The sequence below is a fragment of the Microtus ochrogaster genome, unplaced genomic scaffold (assembly GCF_000317375.1).
Source record: "Microtus ochrogaster isolate Prairie Vole_2 unplaced genomic scaffold, MicOch1.0 UNK7, whole genome shotgun sequence".
NCBI classification, from domain to species: domain Eukaryota; kingdom Metazoa; phylum Chordata; class Mammalia; order Rodentia; family Cricetidae; genus Microtus; species Microtus ochrogaster.
This window is the reverse complement of record NW_004949105.1, coordinates 5,476,736-5,497,915: the sequence shown is the minus strand read 5'-3', so window position 1 is coordinate 5,497,915 and position 21,180 is coordinate 5,476,736.

The following is a 21,180-nucleotide window of genomic DNA, read 5'->3' as shown; positions in this document are numbered from 1 at the left end:
AGAGTCCCTCTTTCTTGACTTGTTTTAGATGTAAGAACCTCACAGTTTGTCACTGATACGTATTTAAGTAACAGCATGATGAAAACACACTGTGGTGCTCCAGAATTTTTGTGAAAAGCGATGATCCTCGCATTACAATGGGAGCACTGGAGGTTCAGCGTATGGAAGACAAGGCAGTCTACTTTGTGGCTCTGGAAAGTGGGGCATTGGCCCAGAGCATCGGGTGCACTGGGGGAATGCAGAGAACGGTTGTTAAGCCCTAGCACAGCAACCCCTTCCTCCTTTCCTACTTTGCCCAGTTTATCAGAAGGGACACCTTTACGTACATCACTTAGGTCTTACCTGCCCCTCTGCTGCTTACGTTCTGTCTCTCAACAAAGTCCATGTGTGGGTCTTTCTCTACATTTCATGTCCTTAAAGCTCATCAGACACATGTGACCTGGTAGGCAAATGTGCCTGTTTGTAATTTTCTAATCTTGCCTTCTAGGGGTTTTTTTTTGGGGGGGGGGCTATCTTATCAGAGTCTGATTATGAGGGGATAGCTTAGCAGGCATTAGCAGAGGTCTCACGTTTTCCATTTATTTGCATCTGGACCCAAGCTGGCTCCAGGCATCTTTGAAAATCAACCATGAGATTTTATTTCTTACACAGAATCTCATAAAGCAGACCAGACCATTTGGAACTTACCACAATCCCCCTGCCTCAGCCCTCAGAGTACTAGGCTTACAGGCATGAACCACTATATTCAGTTTCTAGAAAATTTTTCTTTTAAGAGAGATCTTCTTTTTTTTTCAATTGACAAAAGTAATAGAAAATAGTTTCAAATATGTCTACAAATGATAGATGTTTGAAATACTGAAAATTTTGGAGGTGAATGAATTTCAAAGATTTTGAGACTCGGTATATGAGGGATTACTTCTTTTGTTTCTAAGCTCTGCTTGCCTGGAGGGGAGGGTGACTGGAGCAATTTGATCTCTCTGAGGTTCAGTGGATGGTGAAGGATGGTGACGATTCTGAGCACCTTAGACAGTGACACATGGATGGGGGTGCCTTTTCCTGTTGTATCACAGTGACTCTGGCCAGACTTCATGTCTGTTCCCCATACAAGTGTTGCTCACAGCAAGCCCTCCATCTGCTGCCGTATTTCCCTTGTGGTAGTTTGAGTGAGAACAGCTCCCATAGACTCATATACTTGAATGCTTAGTCATCAGGGAGCAGCACTACTTAGAAGGATTAGGAGGTGTGGCCTTGCTGGAGTAGAAAGTGTGTCACTGGGTGTGGGAGCTGAGATTTCAGAAGCCCAAGCCAGGTCCAGTGTCTCTCTCTTCCTGCTGCCAGTGGATCCGAATGTAGAATTCTCAGCTACCTCTCTCCAGCACCATGTCTGCCTGCATGTTGCCATGGTTACCACTAGGATAATAGACTAAACCTTCAAAACTGTAAACCAGCCCCAATACAATTCTTTCCCTTATAAGAGTAGCCACGGTCATGGTGCCTCTTCACAGCAATAGAACACTGACTAAGACATCCCCACAGGACATCTTTTATCTTGTTTAATTTCCAACTGAAAAGTCAAAACTTTTTTCTCAAGTCTGGGCATGATGGTGAACTCCTGTAGTGACGATGCTTAAGATGTGGAGGCAGAAAGATCAGGAGTTCAAGGTCACCCTCTACTACAAAGAAAGATCAAGGGCTACAAGGGCTACATAACAAGTTTGAGGATAGCCAAGGATACACAGAGAGACCTCGTCCCAAAAACAAAACTGGAGAGAACATAGATGGGAGAGTAAAGACTCAGAGATATGGCTTAATTGTCTTAAAAAATCCAAATATTAAAGAAATACATATTTTTCTCCATTAACTTTTTCGCAGAAGGTCTCTGTATGCTTGGGAGCAGGGCTGCCTTCTGGCCTTTTCCAGGCTCCATCATTTATTTCTGAACTTGGAAATAAAGAGAAGCTGTCAGTCAGCCGGAAGCTATTTTCCTTGCTCCCAGCATCCTTTCTGAGGATTCTCAGACCTCTCCTGCAGTGCTCTTGTTGGCCACAGCAGTTCATGGGATTTCCATTTCTCTGTCTAAGCCGAACAATTTGCTCAGAAGATTCTCTTGACCTTAGCCTGTCCTGTCTGAAGTGAGCCTCTTTCCTGTCACCAGGACGCCTTCCCTGTGCCTGTCCTTCCCCAAGGCAGAGCTTGTGGTGACTTTTGATGCCTCCAACCTGATTCTTTTTTTTATTTATTTATTTTCCTTTTATATACCAACCCCAGTTGCCCCTCCCTCCCCTTCTCCTACCCCTTGCCTTCCCCACCCAATGGGTAAGTCCTCCCTTGGGGTGTCAACAAAATCTAGCATACCAAGTTGAGGCAGGCCCCTCCCCACTGCATCAATGCTGAGCAAGGTATCCCACCACAGGGAAAGAATGGGCTTCAAAAAGCCAGTTCATGTACATGGGATAAGTCCTGGTTCCACTGCCAGGGGCCCCACAAATAGCTCAGAATCTTCTTTCATTTATATTGGATGCTGGGCTCAGTAAGACCACATGTCTGAGTGGGTAGGATGCTGGCCTTAGGATGAGCTTCATGATCACAAGACGCGGGGGTTGGTTAATCTTCAGGGCAGTGTGGAAGGTGCTAGGTGCTTGGCTTTGGGAAACAGAGGTATTTGAGTGCTAGAGAATGACAGGTGTCTGGCAACGTAAGAAACAAGAAGAAATAACTAAACCAAGTCAGGTGAGAGAAATATTTTTAACTATCTTTCCTCTAAATATATATATAGCTCGAACAGAAGGGGTGGGCCAAAACCAGCAAGGGAATAATGTCAGAGTCTGAGCACATTGCAGCAAGATGGAGATGTGGATGTTGCAACAGGCTCTCGGATCCTACCGGAGAACCCTCTGGTGTGTGCACAGCTAGCCACAGGATATTACAGAGGGCTGAGCTTTCCAGAATGGTGGACCTTGGAAACAGTCTAACGTGGATAATCTGAGCAGGCAACACAGGGTCGTCAACCACTTACTTTGCAAAAATCCCAACATTTAAAAACAGTATCATCGAGTCTCATTATCATTTTGTCACTGAAAGATATTTTCCACTTCAAACAATAAGAAAGGTATTGGGGAGGGGGGAGCACAACCCTTCCTAGGAGCCACAGTTGGCAGCAACACACACCTTTTTCTCGGGTCATCAACAACCCAAGGGCAGCTCTGAAGTAGCTCAATTGGTAAAGTGCTTGCCTATCATCCATAAGTACTTAGGTTCCATCCCTAACACCACACAAACCATCCACGGTGACACACACCTTTCATCCCCCCTACTTGGGGAGTGGAGGCAGGGAAATCAGTGCAAGGTCATCCTTGGCTATGAGTTCACACTTAGTGTGGGCTATATGAGATCCTGTTTATACATGCGCACACACACACACACACAGAGAGAGAGAGAGAGAGAGAGAGAGAGAGAGAGAGAGAGAGAGAGAGAGAAGGAGAAAAACCTTCTTGGTGACTCTGAAAGGTAGGGCAGCCTTTGAGAAGAGCAAGGGAATGCTCCCAGCATCAGCTGTGGCTACTCCTTCCTGTGTGGTTCAGGACTTGCTATTTATATTTCCAAACATCACTGACACTGCCCATCCCAGGAGGTAGGTAGAGGTCAGCTGAAGCTTGAGGTGTGAGATGTCCCTACTCCCTAGGACCCAGCAAAAACAGAACTCAGCACTGTCACCCGGACCCCAGCTTTCGTGCCGTTAGTAAGATGAGGATGCTCAAGGAGGACGCTAGGATCTGAGACACAGGAGTGCAGCTGAACCCGACAGTGTGACACTGTGTGCATGGGCCAGGGGGTCGGCAAAGCCACGCTGGGAGTCAGTGTTCTGTCTAGAAACCATAGGTCTAGTGGAAGCCAGGCTGTGTAAAAGCTAGGCCGTAGCTGGTATGTCTGTTTCTCACAGAAGGGCTTTAGGAGAGCCCAAAACAAGATCAAGTCTCTGCAAGGTGACTGTAGAGCCAAGCTCTCACCACCGAAGGGCCAGGCACCACTCATAGTGCAGAAAAGCAAGGACATGCTAGGCTCATCTGTTAACCCCAAGGCCATGACCATGAGGGCTCTACCTTGGAGGACCTTTGAGGAGCCAGGACAGCTAGGAACAGTGAATTGGCCCAGGTCAGAGAGTCTGGAGGATCCAGAACAACCAACTAAGAGAACCCTGAGAAAACAGGACAGCCAAGTATGGCTGTTTGGCTCAGACTCTAGCACAGACCTTTCTAGAAAAACCGATGAGGGCCAAAGAAAGCCTGGGGAGGGAGAGCAGCTGTACACACAGAAACTGCCAGTTTCTGTACACTGTCAGGGCTGGCCTTCACTATGGGGCTCCACTGGACACAGCCTCATACAGACAGCCCAGCCTAGGGACCTGTCCTGACAGAAGAGTTTCCCTGATATGTACCACCCCTAAAATTTCCTGTTTAGGGTCTGTGCCCAGTTCTCCAGTGGTCACAATAGAGGTATGGCATCTATGCTAAGGTAAGGTAGTCAGAGGCAGCCACTCCAGAGCTGGCCAACCATTGCTGGCCAGTGAGACACCCCAGTTGAAAGGGTCCTCCTATTCTAGGGTAACATGCCCCAGACTCTGCAGTAGAAGCATGCATCTGGTGAGTGAGACTCCACGATGCCTTCTTTCCTATTTTCCTGCTCAGGGTCTATCTATGTTCTTGTTCACATGGAGGTGGGGATGCCATTCTATGCCAAGACATGGGTTGGTGGGATGGGGCGTATTTGGGTTGGAAAAAGCTGAAGGCCAGCACTGTTTGGAGCAAAGTAGGAAGAACTGAGTCACAGTCCGTGCCAAGGCTGCGTCCATAAAGCACATAAAAAATAGAACACCACGGCCAGTAACAGGGATGCGTAGAGGGAAACTGGAGTCTTCAGTGCTGTTCTGTGGTAGGGTGTTCATCAGAGAAGACTGCTCAGACTTGGGTTTAAGCCAACAGAAAGTCTTTACTAGCCGGCTGGAGACTGCACTGGGTGCTTGGGGTCCCACTGGAGCCTTTCCCACTGAGCCTTTTTGGGGTGAGCTTTTAAACACAAAAACCGTGCTCTGGGTTGACATCCTTCAGTTAACAAGAGCAGTTAGCCAGAAGCAGAACTACAGGAGCTAAGAAGCAAGGTTAGTATGGTTAGAGACTTTCCTGTAACTATGGACTTTGATGGAGTAGGCCTTTGTTTTTGTTTTGGCAGCTGATGCTATCCACATGCTGAGTTTTATAGCCTGAATGACACTTTAGAGTTAGTTGTGCTAAGGTCTCAGCCTACTAAGGCCTGGGTGCCTGTTACAATCCCAGTGGGAAGTCAAGAAGAAATTGAGTAGACAGGAAGAGCCCACAGTGGGCCTAGGCGCTGTGAAATCGGGTCATAGTTCCTCACTGAGTCAGAGCCATTTGTCACAGCAAAATGCATGACTCCAGCCACTTGAACTTGAGGAACAAGGAAGTAGTCTGTAATCCAGTCAGTTAGTGTGTAGTTACAAGTTCTAGGAACTGGTAAAAAAGAAGTGTTCTGAAGAGGAATCATGGGACACCAGAGAGAAGGGAGACCTGAGCCGAGCGGCAAATGAAGCTGTATGGTCCCCTCACTGCACTGTGCTACACTCTCATCGACCCTCAGGTTCTCGCCCTAGCCCCGCCATCTGTGCCACGCCGATACTACCCTGCATCTTTCCATCCCTCCTGGGAGCTTATTAAAACCAAGTCCCAGGTGCCAACCTGCCTGCATTAGGGCACCAGCACTGCCTGAGTTGGCCTCCTCGACCTACCCTATATATAGGCAGCCTTCTTCTCTCTACATCCTCACATGGTGAAGAGATGATGTGGAGATGGAGATGATGGAGACAGAGATGATAGAGAAGGTACTGGAGATGATGCAGATGGATGAGATGGAGCTGGGGATGACGGAGTTGGGTACAGACATAGAGAACGGCGTGGAGATGATGGGTAATAGCCTAGATGGTGCATTAACAGTGGGCAACAGTCGCAGAGGGATGGAGGGAAATGGAGAGACGGAGCTAGAGGAAGAGCTGTGAGGAAGAGAGAGTGAGAAAGACAGAAATGAGATGGAGTGGAGGTACTGAAATAATAGAGGAAGGGTCTGGAAAGATGGCTCAGCAGCTAAGAGCAATGACTGTTCTTCCAGAGGACCGGGGTTCAATTCCCAATGCCTGCATATGGCAGCTCACAACCATCTGCAACTCCAGTTCCAGGGGCTGCAATGCCCTCTTCTGTCCTCTACAGGCACCAGGCACACATGTGGTGCACAGGCATGCTGGCAAACACTCAGACACACAAAGTAAAATTAAAAGCACTCCAAAAAGACAAAAGAAAAAAACAGTAGATGAGAAGGAGAGACAGAGACAAGGGTGAGAGATAGTGTTAAGGTGGTCTCTGATTGCTCTTCCTGCAGGGACATTTGCTCCCATTATAGGGGCCCCACCTGCATGAATCACCTAAGCCTGTCACAAGTCACCTCCCCAATGCTCTGCCTCCATCGATCATCCCATTAGGAATGAGGAACAAGGTCCCCATCGTGAACGAGAGGGGACACAAGCCTGTAATGGGTGGTGACACTGATGAATAGATGCAACACTAGAGACAGGATAGACTGTGGCCTCAGCAGAGGTGTGCGGGGCAAGGTGAGAGAGGGAGGCAGCAGTGCATTAGAGTCTGTGGCCACTGTGGTTTTACGTTAAAAGGAGGAAATGGCATTAGGAAAGCACAATTGCTGAGTTTTAGAAGGTTTAAAAAGGAAACCATGGGCCAGAATTAGCCAAACCTCTCCTCAAGGCCATTGCGGAAGGCAGGAAGTGTGCAAAGAGAGCCTTTTCTTCTGCAACTATGGGATGGATGGCTTGGGACATTGGGCACCAGGGTCAATGGCAGGCAGCAAGGCCACAATGGACACGGAATCAATTTTTTCAGGTCTCCCACCGTAGAGACCAGCCCCACAAGTATTCGTGTTAGATGCCCCTGCACCCAAACTGAGCAGAACAGCCCTTCCCCCACTGTTGTGGGTAATAGCCTAGTTGGTACAGGAAATTAAAATGTCAAGACAATTTAAAACAATGTTTTAATTTAAACAACTCAAAACTCCCTGAAGAATGTGCACAGTGACCCCAAGCAGGGCAAAACCTTGGAGGAAAAGCGAAACCTTCTCAGTGGCTCATCTGCTCCACAGTCCATGACTAAGTGCCTGGGAAAGGGGAACAAGGACAGCAGGCATTTCCTTGCTTGCAGTCCTGGAGGCTGAGCGTGGGAGCTGCTGGGCATGCCAGGGTGCTCAAGGGACAGGGGGCTTCCTCATGAACTCGACGTGGCCCACGTTTGATGGTCTGCCGGCAACCATGCCAATGTTGTCTCTGTAGAGTTTATTTTACTATGTTGTAAGAATTTAACTCATTTTCCCTTAGTTTGTTCATTCGAGACAGTCTCTCTATGTAGTGCTGGCTGTCTTGGAACTTGCTATGTAGATCAGGTCGTCCTCAAACCCACAGAGATCCATCTGTGTTGGATCCCAAGTGCTGGATTAAAAGCAGGTGCTACCACTCCCTGCCTTATTTAGGGAATTATATCAGATAGAAACTCAAACCTTTAAGAAACGATCAAGAGCACTGGGAAGAATCAGCATTTAAAGAAAGTCATCCTTGTTTCCCTCAAGTCTTTGTGCACTGTGCTTGGTCCTGTTTATACACACTATCCCTATGACAACCAAAGTGAGAAAGATGGGCCTGGAGGTTGATGGTGTGCACAGCGGCTTCTGTCTGCATCTCACAAAGTGCTGCCCCTATAACTGTGAGATGGTCAAAAATCAGAGCACATCATCCCCAAACCAACTACCAAAGAAACATTACGATCAGATATAGATGGAAAACAAATGACATAAAATGGAGCCCTATAATCTTGACAAACAATCCAAAAGGATGCATAAAAAGAGGAGCAAACAGAAAATCCAGATGAGGAATCCTAGATCTGTTATGACAAAAATCAACATCAAACCATCCTATTCAAAGGTGATCAGAATGGCTTTCAGAAGTGAGGCCCGGCTACGGGCTGTCCTCCAGAGCTGTGGTTTAAGTGGGGGAGCTGGGGACCAGTGAAGAGAGTCTGTCGTACAAACCATCTGCACAAGAAGGTGCCTCTTGTAACCTCAGTCATCTTCAGAGCAGAGAATTAAAGCAACCCGAGAGAACAGAGCAATCAATCATTCATAAAGACAGAGATCATAAATATGAATGCATCTAGTGACAGAGCGCTCCAGTGCATAAAGCAAATGTTGACAGAATAGCAGGAACATATATTTGCATAATAATAAGTGCAAATTTAACAGCTGATATCTAAAATAGACAGAACAACTAGACATGAAGAAACAGGAGGAGGAGGATAAAAGCCATAAACTGGGAGGAAAATATTTACAAACTACATCCGGAAAAGTCTCATCCAAGATCCACAAAGAACTCTTAAAACTTGATGATAAGAAAATTTTTTTAAAAACTGATTTAAAAACTGGCAAAAGATTTGAACTTCTACAGATGAGAAACATAGACGATCAGGATGCAGGGGAAGAGGCTCCCACGTGTTGTCAGAAAGCCACACATTAAACCATCAGTGAGATGCACACCCATGAAGGCAGAAATCTGAACCCCCAATAATGACAAGCACCGGTGACAAGGTGAAGCAACAGGAACGCTCATGCCCTGCTCGTGGTGATTACCCCGTGCAGCCATTTCTGAAGTACGATTTGACCACAGTCTTCTCACTGGACCAGGCAACAGCACTTCTAGGTGCTTTTCCAACTAACTGGAAAACTATGTGCACGCAAACGGCTGCCCCAAATATTTATGGTGACTTTTTAATGATCACCTTGCTGTGGAATTCTGTCTCTGGGCATGACAGGGCAGTTGTTGTCTAAAATCGTAGCAGCTGTGAGTACTCCAATGAGACCCTGGCAAGACTGAACCCCCTAACATTCCCTCAAGTGACAGGGGAGGCTGCACGAGGGGATCATGAGACCCTGCTCATCCCCAAGGATATATAAGTAGCTAATAGTTGCTGTGGAGGGTGTCTCTTCTTTAGTGATGTAGCTACCTGTCAGTTTCCCATGCCTGTAAGTAAATCCCACGCATTTCCTATAAGTAATCCCATTTATGCTTATTGGTTACTATGCCAGGCATAGGTGCAACCATTTTCTGGTTTCCTCTACTTGTGTAGAACACTCCCATATCAGGTCTGGTTTGTCCCCACGTATCAGCCAATGTCCCCAGCACTGCATACACGTAGGGGTGGTTCTGAAACCTGCAAGAGAAACCCAAAGAAAGCCCAGCTGTCTTTCCCCCGTGTGGCTGTACCCTCTGGCAAGTGCATCATATGTTGTCTCCCTTGATGTCTATACATGTTTCCTCTAAACTTAGAGGGAGCTGTGTGCATCCAAACACTCACCCTTCAGACATTCACCTTCTAAATATTTCAGGTGTGTTTCACGAGACCACGGATGCCCCCTAAAACATTCACAGGGAAGCTATCAAGTTCAGTAAATATGATATTGACCCCATACTTCATCACGTCTTCTGTCTGTATTCCACTGTGATCCTGACCCCGTGGCATCCTTCATCATTTTTTCCTCCAGCACAGGATCTATTCTAGGCTCCTGCTATGCTTCATTCTCCTCGATTCTTAGTCCCTGGCTCATCGCTGCCTCGATGACACTGGCAGAGTGCTAGCCTTGCTGGTCATATGGAACGCATTTGTGATACTGCCACCCTGTGCTGGGAACGAGAGGAGAGAGGCAGTTACAAGCACAGGGACTTGCGGGAGATGACAAAGGCCAGTGGGGAGTTGGCCCACTCACATCTACACTTCCTGCCTCTTCTAGAACACTCTGTGTTGTTCCCATCATGGACAGAACCAGCAGATACCTGGTGTGCAGTCAAAGAGCCTCTTCTGGCCTGCAGGGATACATGCAGGCAGGGCACTGTATACATAATGAATAAATTAAATTAAAAAAGTATTATTACTGGGGAGGGGCATTCATGCACACCATGGCACATATGTGGAGGTCTGAGGACAACTTTGTGGACTCAGTTTCTCTTCTTCCATCATTACATCAGTTCTGGGGACCAAATTCACGCTAGGCTTGCACAGCAAGCATCCCTACTTCTAAGACATCTTGCAAGCCCTTGGGTATTATTTTGATGTTATTGTATGAATATGGATCTAGAGTTGTAAAGTTATGAAGACTATCTTTTTGTGAGCCAGTCCATCAGTCTGCCATGGTTTCATAGATGCTGGCAGGAGGCACCAAAATCGTGGGTCAGAGATGATGGGCAAAGAGCATAGCTTTTCAAATCATTGTTCCCAAGCCCCTCGGTGATGTGCCTGGGTTCAGTCAGATGTTAGCACATATGAGCACTGCAGTCTCTGAGGACAGGAACTCAGATATTTGATACCAGGCAGAGAGGCAGTCCATAATTTGGTTCTGGAGGAGACACCGTCATTGTCTTTTGAGGCTGTTTGCTGTATAGGCCTTCTGGAAAAGACCACTCAGGACAAAGGGCAGTTAGTGTCTCGTTTGAAAAACCATGCAGAAATGTGAGTCGCCTGTAGGGGATGTTTCCTAATGCACCCTAAGGACAGCTTGTGACTTAGGCTTTGAAGCTAACAGCACAGGAAACAGCCACAGTGCCAGACAGAGTGGCACATAATTTCAACCCCAGCAACTAGGATACAAGGGCAGGTGGATCTCTGTGAGTTGAATCCAGGCAAGCCAGGACTACAGAGAGACCCTGTCTCAGAGAAGAAGAAATGATGGTGGTGGTGCTGATGGTGATGATGATAGCGGTGCTGATGGTGGTGGTGCTGATGGTGGTGGTGGTGGAATAAGAAGGCACCGCCACATAAAGTGTTACTGATCCATTTATACATTAAGTAAAATTAATTTGTTTGAGTTTTATCACCTGGAGAGTTAGCTGAATTAAGCCCTGACCAGGGGAACAGGAGAACTCTGAACAAAGAGATGGCTGTTGAGAGGAGATGGCTTATTCTGTACTTAACGTTTGCCCACTGGGCAACTTTGGCCTGAGTGAGGACAGTTAGGTGTGTGAAGGTATAGAGGCCACTGCTCATTCACAGGCCATATCAGGGAGAGGTAATTAATTTAATTGATCCAATAGCCTTTTTACAATGTGCTGATACAGCAATCAGGTGGGAACTGCCAAAGGGGCTGCGCTTCTGGGAAAGGGGATGCATGGAGCTGGCAGAGCAGATCTGGGATTGCACCTCACGGAGCACCCAGCTCTGTGACTTAAACTCTCCTTCTCCCTGCCCAGAGCTGTGAGTTGTTCTCCTTTCATCAGGAGCCCCTCGTAGGAAAAGGTGGGGCCTGTGTTCTCCTGGGAGAGTGGTTGTTTCAGTCCCACGTCGCTGCTGTGATCAAATACTCCAGCAGGAAACAGCTTAGGGGACACAAGGTTGATTTTTAGGTCACAGTTCCAGGTTACAGCCCATGGTTGTGGGAACGTCACAGCTTGAGACAGCTGGTCACACCACAGCCGGAGAGAATGGAAACATGTGTTCAGGCTTGCTTGCTTGCTGTCTGTGCCCAGTTTAATTGATATACTTTTACACATCCCCCTGTTACTTTTACACACCCACAGCAGGCTGGATCTCCTTACATGAATTACTTTAACTAAAACAGTTCTCCACAGATGACCTCACAGGTTCACTGAGACTCTCTTCCAAGGAAATTCTGGGTTGTGTCAAGTTGGCAAAGCTAACCATCACAGTGGCTGAGGATGAGAGTCTGGAGTTACCCGGGTAGCATCATCCATCCCCATGTCTAGTGCAAATACGCTAAGTATGGGGGTTATGTTGCTAGGCACCTTGTGGGGGAGGGGTGGGTGTCTTAGAGCTGATGGTTCTACTCCTGACTGAGAGATGAAGGTCCACAGCACAGCTTAAACGTTCTTCAAGCCAGATCTGAGGCCTGGGGCACTTTGAAAGTCTCTTGGGTGAGAACCACAGCTCTCTCTCTCTCTCTCTCTCTCTCTCTCTCTCTCGGCATGGCCCACCAGCCTAGCTGCAGCACGGTAAGGATGCTGTAAGACATAGCACGTGAAGCACCTCTCTACCTGCCCTTTAAGGAAGGAAGTACCGAAGGGCACTGTCGGGGTTGGTCCAGTTCATACATCTGAAGATCAGTAGCTGAGCAAGCCAAATGTAAAATAAGAAATGCATAGGTGTGTAGTCAGGGACTGGATGAGTAATGTGGAAGCCCGATCTAACAAACAAACAAAACCTGCTTGAGGGAGTTCCTTTCTCAGTACCACAAGCGGTCTGAAGTCCTGTATGAACTCCACCAGCCTCCACAGAAATTCCACGGCCAGCTTAGGCCTTCCACGGCACAGGCCCACAGTGGGACAGCATGTGCTACTCCAGGAAAGTTTATCCGTATCTCCAATTGGGATGGTTGTCACCTGGGGTAGGAAGGGTCTGTGAGCAAACACGAAGAGCACACTGTCTGCCAAAGGTGCTGGTTGGTCCAGTTTGAGCATCTGGAGTTCAGCTGGTGGATGGCAGTAGAAAGAGAAAAGATTAAATATATGGAACTAGGATTGACTAAAGGGGTGGATACATAAAGGACATAAGAGAGCTAAATAGGAATAATTTCCCTTGCAGGGCATGTTCTGGACTTTTCCTTCTGGGAGAAATGAGGAGATAAGATGGGGACACTAGCAGACTATCTGAGCTCTACAATGCATGGCCCTCCAGGAGTGTGCCACACCACTCCTGATGCAGGATCAGCATCATGTACTTGGCTGTCTGTTTGGAAAATTCTGTATGTAGTATCAGTAGAACTTCCAGAAAGTCAAAACCGTTGATCCTCGAGGTGCCAGAGAAGCTGAAGGGGCCGAGAAACCAACAAAACCATGGCTCTTCACTCCTGTCCTTGTCAGCCTGGGCACAACAACCCTCAGGTGAGCACAGTGTCCTGTATGAGCAGTGGCGGCAGAGTCACCAGAAGCCCTTGGCTGTTCCTGGTCTACACAATGCCAGCTCCACACCGAATGGCCCTCTTGGGCTGGGTGGCCTGGTGGGACCCTTGGTAAAGCTCATTCCATTCCCACAGAGTGCGTTGAATCTGTATCAGCTCTCTGGAGAGGGGTAAGGATATAGATTTTTCTTGTCACTAAGATGAGTTTACAAGTTAATTTTCTTGAACAATAGACTTGCTCTGAACTAAGGGAGCCTCCCAGTGTCCTGTTTGAAATATTGGGTGTCTGATTTAACACTTAGAAAACAAAATATCAAACAAGAACATGGAATTTCCTAGAGCCATAAAACCCACCCAGGCCAAGCCAGCCCTTCCCCAGTGTTGATTTTCCTCCATGGCCTCTGCTTTTCAGGGCCGGTCACTCACCACTCCAGGAGGATTCATTAGAGGATGTGAAATACCCGACCACATGGAAGGAAAGTGCTCTGTGGACGCGAGGTATTAAAAATAGACGAGAAACCAGAAGATGTTCAGACTGGAGGCAAAAGTTTCCTACGCAGCCCCATAAACTGTGTGTTCAAAGAAGATGATGGGTAGGCCTGAAGGTGAAGGACCGCTCTATGGGAAGCCAGACAGCGTGTCATCTGGGCACCGACAAAAGGAAGGCAGGGGGGAATCTGAGGGTGGCTGCTGATAAGGCTTTGGGGTCACAGGTCTTCCAGGAGAGTCAGAGTTAGCTAGACGCTGCCCAGCCAGCTGCCTCTGTGAAAGGGGAGCTTGCATGGTGGGTATTCCTGAATGGGTACCCAGGGTCCAGTCTTACCTCTGCCTAGACCCTTCCTCTCTTTGTCACATGTCAGAGGGGGTTCTTGGAGGAATTGATCTAGCAGTTTCCATGGAGACCTCTGATGCTTTGCATTATGAGACATTGGTCAAACACTATGAGAAGTGGTGGTTTGTGACATTCAGGAAAGCTGCACCTTGAAGCAGCAAGGAGGCCATGACTTACTCAGACATGTCACTTTTGGAAATTACATTTTAATTTATTTTGTGTGTTTGTGGTGGTTGTGGGGTGGCGGGGCATACATATGTAGTGGTAAGAGGACTACACGCATGAAGTTGGTTCCCTCCTCCCATCACGAGGGTCCCAGGGAGTGAACTCAGGCGGTCTGTTCCCTGCTGAGCCAGCTTGCTGGCCCTGGATCTATCGCTTTGATCTTTTCCTCCAATAATTTGTCATGGCTCATGCTAAATACACAAACAATGAAAGACTTGTTTGGTGAGCAGCCACGTGCCCACCAGCATCTCTGCGAGGTCAGTCATGTCTGCGCTCACCCTTCACCCATGGCTGAGAGTTTCAAACACACTTCAGACATATCGCACCCCTTTGTGTCTGTCTGCCAGATGCCAGGTGCGTGATCCTGGGCAAGTATACCTTGCAGGTTTTCACAGGAGGCAGCTTACTCTCCTGCAACAAGGCTGGAGTTAAGCCACCATGAGCACTGCACCGTCTCCATGCGCCCTCTGTCACTAGATGGCTCCAGCACATTCCCAAGGCTGGTTCTGGACCTGCGTCTAGCAGATTCTGTCCCCAGAGCCGCAGGAAAGCTGCCCCTAAGGCTACCCATGAGCCTGTGAGTGAGCTGGCAAGCAGCAAACCTTCATGGCTCCTTGACTTCCCTCAATAATAGGTTGTAAGCTTGGGGTATAAGCAGAATAATCCTCTCCTTCCTGCCTGACTTTTCTATTGCTGTGATAAAATGCCATGAGCAAGGCAGCTCACAGAAGAGTTTATTTGGAGCTCACAGTACCAAAGGGCTAGGTACCAAAGGGCTAGCATCCGTGAGGGTGAAGCGGAGGCGTCAGGTGGCAGGCATGGGCCTGGAGCAGAAGCTGAGCACTTGCTTCTAGCACAAAGAGTGTCCTGGAAATGGCGCATGGCTTTTGAAACCTCAAAGCGGACCCCAGTGACACACTCCCTCAAGCAATCCCACATCTCCTAAGTTTCCCTAAATAGGGCTACTAACTGGGGACCAAGCATCAAGCTATCTGATGCGGTGGGGGTCATTGCCATCCAAGCCGCCACCCCAAGTTGCCTTTGGGTCAGAGAGCTTTATCACAGCAATATGAAGAACCCAGAGAGCCCACGCATTAGCCTTTCTGTGTCATTCATGTTGATACGTCAGGTGTCAGGTCCCCCCAGGACTGTGGGAAGCGAAGGTGCCCACCCGTGCAGCCAACAGTGCAATCATATCCAAGGCACACGGTAATGCTTCCTGCAGCCTCCTGGGCTGCCCTAGCTCAGACTGCCCCATCTGCAGAGACGTTTCCTACCGATCCCAACCAAGGTGATGTTTTGCTTTTATGTCTCTATGACTCTCCTGAAATCTAGAACATTCTCCCAAATTTCAGGCCAGTTTTCTTGTAGTCTGGACAGCATTCTGGGATTGCCCAGCTGTTCTACCTGTTTCCTTTATTATTCTCCTGGATGTCCTTGAACCAGGAATAATCTGGGGCAGTAATTTCCAGAATTGACTAGAATAAGCATGATTCAATTTTTTTTTAATTGAAGGCTTTAAAAATGTTGAATTTATTATTATGCTTGCGCACGATGTGGGGGGCAGGGCGCATACCACAGCGCACCACTTGGAGGCCAGAGGATGACTTTGTGGTGTCATCTCTCTTCTTCCACCTTTATGTGGGTTCCCAGGGTTAAAATCGGGTCACCAGGCTTATGTGGCAAGCACCTTTACCCACTGAGCCATCTCACTGTCCCCTTGAAGGTTTGTGAGAAAACCTAAGATTTTAAAATGGCGGCTATCTGGTAAACATGGCTAACAGTTAAGAATTAAGTTACCTATTTCCAGAAGTCAGAACTCATGGTGTCATTTCCCCCTCCCTAGACCTCCTACTCCCCCTCCCCCGTGCTGGCTTGGGTGCTCTTCCCTTTTCTAAATAAGAATTATCTTCTTATTCCACCATGGTGGAGCTGCCAGCACTGCCCGTCAGCCTGCGGGAACAGAACAGTAATCAATGCAGGCCGACTTTACCTTTGGGCAGAGCGGAATATTCCAGAACATTCCTTCCCTCTCTAAAGGAGGTCTTCCTTCTTTGGTTAGTTCTTCTTCCTCATTCCTTTTCATCTCTAAGCCTTTAAATACCTAAAAGAGGAATGTTTCACACTAACTGAAAGCCCTGGGGATTAAGTGACAGCCAGAGGCTTTCCCACAGGGTTCTTTCCCATCACCAGTAAAGTGACTTTCTCCAGCGACAGACTGGATTTGGATTTGGTCAAAATCCCGCAGTGTCCCCTCCACTCACCCTACTTATGAACTGTACACAGAGAGTGGCCATTCACGGTTTAACCAGTGGTCTAAATGCTCCCATGACCTTTCTGGAAGTTTGGAATTTGCCTTTCATTACGTAAACATATTCTTCACTAAGAGGTAATCCTGTTTAAGCCGAGCCGACATAATCTTATTAAGGGTGCACAGTTCGGAAGGCATGACAGCGGGAGCGGAGCCGGGATCCGCCTTCAGTGACAGAAGCAGCCTTCTGAGTACACGCGCAGGCAGCAGGGGCCTCTGCTCCCCACCCAATGGGTCACTTAAGCAGCTACCTCATGCCACTCAGCCCACGGGCTGGAAGGAGAAAGAACCAGAACAGGTACGAGCAAATGGGGCGACGTTTCCCTTCAAGCCCTGGGCAAACCTTCACTCCCATCCCAGACCACACCCCCTCAAGGATCTGGAGGTGCCATGAAGAAAGCTTCAGTGTTTTCTTGCCTAGTAGGAGCTTGTGGCCCTGGCTCTACCTCCTGCCCTCAAGGCCTCCTGGGTCATTCCCGTGTCTTACGGGTGGGAAGACTGGTAAATACACAAAACGGTCCAAGTTCCTGTCAGTGTAGTCTCTACCTGGAACCTGTGACTTCCATGATGTGGAAATAGGGTCTCTGTAGAAGCCACAGGTTGGGAAGTATTCACAATGCAAAGGAGACCCTATTTGGAAATCAAGTCACCATCACAGAGAGAAAGCCACATGAAGAAGGTGCACAGTGATGTATCCACAAACCAGAGAGTCTCGGAAGAGAAAGGTGTGTGTATCTGTACCCAGGGATAGAGGGTAAGTGGCTGGGGTACGGAACACCTCACAGCAGAAGAGGACCACTCGAGGAAGTTGCTTCACACAGGCACCGACATTTTAATGCCATCGTTGTGGGCTATTATGTCAGAAGGGACCCTGCGGAAACACGACATCACAACCTTTTATGTCCGAGTAGCTGACTTACCTCCTAAGGGTGCATCTGTTATCCCTGACTCATCATTGTCTGCAGTTGAGGAGAAGCATGGCCACAGAGAAGACAAACTTAGTCTTGTAACAAAATGCAACTCTAAAAAGGAAACATTTTCTCCTTCACAGGGACCTCTTGTTTATAAGCTAAACCTGAGACTCTCTGGCACAGCGTCCTCTTGCTAATTACCGAGACCCATTCCAAGAGACTGTCAAATTGCTACTTGAGGATCAACTTGCAAACAGGCTAACCCTCCCTATGATGTTACTTTCATTAAGTCAGGAAAGAAAGGAAAAAAGTTGAAATGTCTCTCTGTTACTCTTTACTGTAGGGAGAAATGCCTTTCAAAAGTCCAGCCCACCAAACTTCTCCTGTGCAGCAGAGGTCAGTCTTCTGCCTGTGGTGCAACCACGTAATGCAAGCACTAGCTTGTGGTGACCTGGAATATCCATTTCCTAATGACCTCCCAGTTCAGGCTGGATTAAATATTGAAAGCAAACTCCAGAAAGATCTAAAGGGAAACTCGCTGGCGCTATGGCATCAGCTGTGCCAGGCTGTTTAATAATTGATCCACCCGCAGCAGCGTTTGAATGCACTGTTTACTCCTCAACACCAAACAGCCGGGAGAGGGGCCCGGTCCCCACCAGCTGTGCCTGTGTCTCGTGGGGCACTGCCTGGGGGTTCGGAAGAAACTTTATGTGTCTGCAAACATACATCTGACAGCAAGGGAGATCGTAATTGAGGCCAGAGCCCTGCATCAAGACTCTCTGCAGAGTAAACATCAGGCCAAAGCAGATTCACCCTCCATGGGTCTAATATTTCAGATTAGCTTGGAGGGGTGCACCACCAAACCTCCTGGGTGCCTGCAAGTATAGGGGTGGATTATTGGATATGGCTGGTTATATGGGACCTTGCACCAACTCTGGTTTTAGACACATTAGGAGGGAACTCTAAGGAGTGTGGCCACAGTAATGGTGAGTCTTTTTTTTTTTTTTTTTTGGCTTGACAAGAAGATCCCATTGAGGGACTCAGAGTTACACAGATCCTGGATAGGCAGAAGGGCCCACAAATCCACAGTCAAGACAGCTCATTTTCGGCTTCTTCCTCATACTTCTGACTAATGACAAAAGCCCAAAGGTGTTTTCTCCTGCCAGCAGGACTCCCATCTCCTGGGGCCAGTCTAGGCCAGATCAGGACATGTTTACCCCCAAAGTCATGTGCCCACAATTCTCCCTTTGTTCAAAATGGCCAAGCTGAAATAAGTAAGAAGACCCCTCCAAGACCCCAAGACCCCCAATACTCAAGGAGAGACCCAACTTCAGTTTTGAGTCCCCTTCTCTTCAGAGGGTCTTTCTCTCCGTGTGCCTTGCTGTGTGTGTGTTTCCTTGTAATAAGAGACTCTCTTTGCCGTATAATTGTCCTCTGTGCTCAAGATTCTCCCAGAGGCCACCTGGGATTCTTTCTTTTAACTCCTTAACTGGCAGAACCAGATCAAGACTCCATAGACAACATTCTACTATACTACTAGCTCCAAACCTTGGAAGGCTAGGTGCATTTCCAGGGTTTCTTTCCATTGCAGCAGCAACCTTGCCATATAGCCCATATTCCACACCCATGAGGTCATCACCTGGGCAGCCCTGGGCCCTCCAAATCAGACCCCAAATTAGTGGTTCGTTTCATAACCACCCCTGAGCTCAGGGAAGAGCCCCGGGACACCTGTGCGGCTGTTTTTCTCTCACTCAATTCTTCAAGCCGGATCACATTTCCAATTGCGCGGCTGAGCTGGTGAGATGATCTCACTGAGCCTTTGCCAACAGGAAAGCCCTGGGTGTTCATCCATGCTTTTGTTTTATTTCCTCAACAAACACAAAGACGCAGTAGCTTCTTTAGTCCCGCCCATGGAGAAACCAGCTCCTTTCCCAGTTCAAGCATACCAGGGTGTCAGGGCAGCTTTGCCTAGGGCTGGAATCGGACTCCTAACCCAGCTCTGTTTGAGATAAACATCTCAGGATCTTAGCACACTCAACAAAGGGCACCGTGGCCTGTGTGCCTGAGATTACTCTCAGATGACTTAGGTGAACGGAAGAAGTGTGGGAACAAGAGTAGGGGTGTGAGCTGTTGGCATTGGGCCAGAAGACCAAGGAAAGCAACATCTTGTTATCCGTTTATCCACACATCCACCTATCTACACATCCATCGATCCATACCCTCACCCATCTGTCCATTCGCACACACATCCATCAATACACACATCCATATATGCATTTACAGATACATCCACTCACCCATCCATCTATCTGTCCACATATCCATCCTGACATATGTACACCCATCCATCCATCTACACATATACACACCCGTCCATTCATTCGCACATCCATAAGTATGTGCACATATTGATCCATCCATTTACCCATACTCACACACACACACACCTATCAATCCATATACACATCCATCCATCATCTATCCACACATCCACCAATATATGCACATATCCATCCATCCATACACACACACACACACACACACACACTGTCCCTCTGGTTCTCACCTGTGAAATGAGACATGATGATACTCATCAATGCTATCAATGCTTTCTATCTTCAGCCCAGGACCTCCGACAGATCTCGCTTTATCCTGGTCCTGTTCTACCTTAAGACAACAACCTCTCCTCTGTACTGTTCCCTCCCCAGGCATGGACCCAGCCACACACTCACCAGAGAAGCATCTGCACAGGGAATTCAGTGTGTGTTTTGCTCTGCCCCAGCCAGCACCAGTGTGTCCATGGAGAGCCCCTGCCTTGTCCTCATTGCCATGGCAGATCTGTCTCTGCTCATTTCCTGTGCCCATTCAACAAAAGCTCCACCAATGTCTGTGACCACCCATGATGCCTCAGTGTGCCCCTTGGTGGCTTTAGCCTCGACTCCCCACCATTTCCACTCTAGGTGGAGTATAACTCTTCAGCAACTGATGCTTCCCAAGACCCTGCCTTGTGGCTGTGACAACTGCTCACTCACCCCAGCTACAGAAATATGCTTGTCACCTCCTGTCTGTATATGAGAAGCAAGGAAAGGGACCATCATGTACAGAGGTGAATGAAAACCACAGCCTCTCAGAGGGCCGTGGGATCACCTGAGTGCTTGCATTGGCACAGTGAGTCCCCAAGACTCTGTCCTCTGGCCAAAGGGCTCTGTTCTGTGCCACAGAAGGTCCACTGAGTAGGAGGCTAAGGACTGTCCTCATGCAGAGCTTTGATTTCTAACTTTGTGACCACCCTCTCTACACGGAACTTATGGGCCATGGAGGTGGGCTTCCTTCCCGATTGTCTCCAGCAGAAGCTGCAGAAGCTTGTGTTGGACCGGTTGAAGGGCACACATGCTGCCTAGCCAGTCCACACTTCTGGGCAAAATTTTCCCAGGCATAGCCAGAACTTATGCCTGTCCAGAAAATCAAAAGGCTTTGGAATTCAATAACCAGTTGAAGACAGAATTCAAAATAACAGGAACAAGTCTCGAAGTGCCTTGGATGTGCCTGGGATTTCCTTGCTTGAGGAAAGAATGTGAGACCTTGGGAAAGAAGCTACATGCTAATTTCCCAATGTACAGCTTGGAGAAGCCTAGATGTATAGACAACATCCCCCCATAAACCTGTAAAACTGTTTGAGAGATGGAGACAGTTGGCTGGGGTGCAAGGCCTGACTGTTGTTGAGCCTTGTGTTTCCTCTGTGGGCAAGTGCTGAATGCTGACGGTTGTGAGATGCTTGAGAACCTTCATGGCCCCTCTCAGACAGGGTCTTGTATATAAACCATTGTACAGCACTTTAGGTAATTCTGATGCTTAACTCTTACCAAGCAGACAAGGCT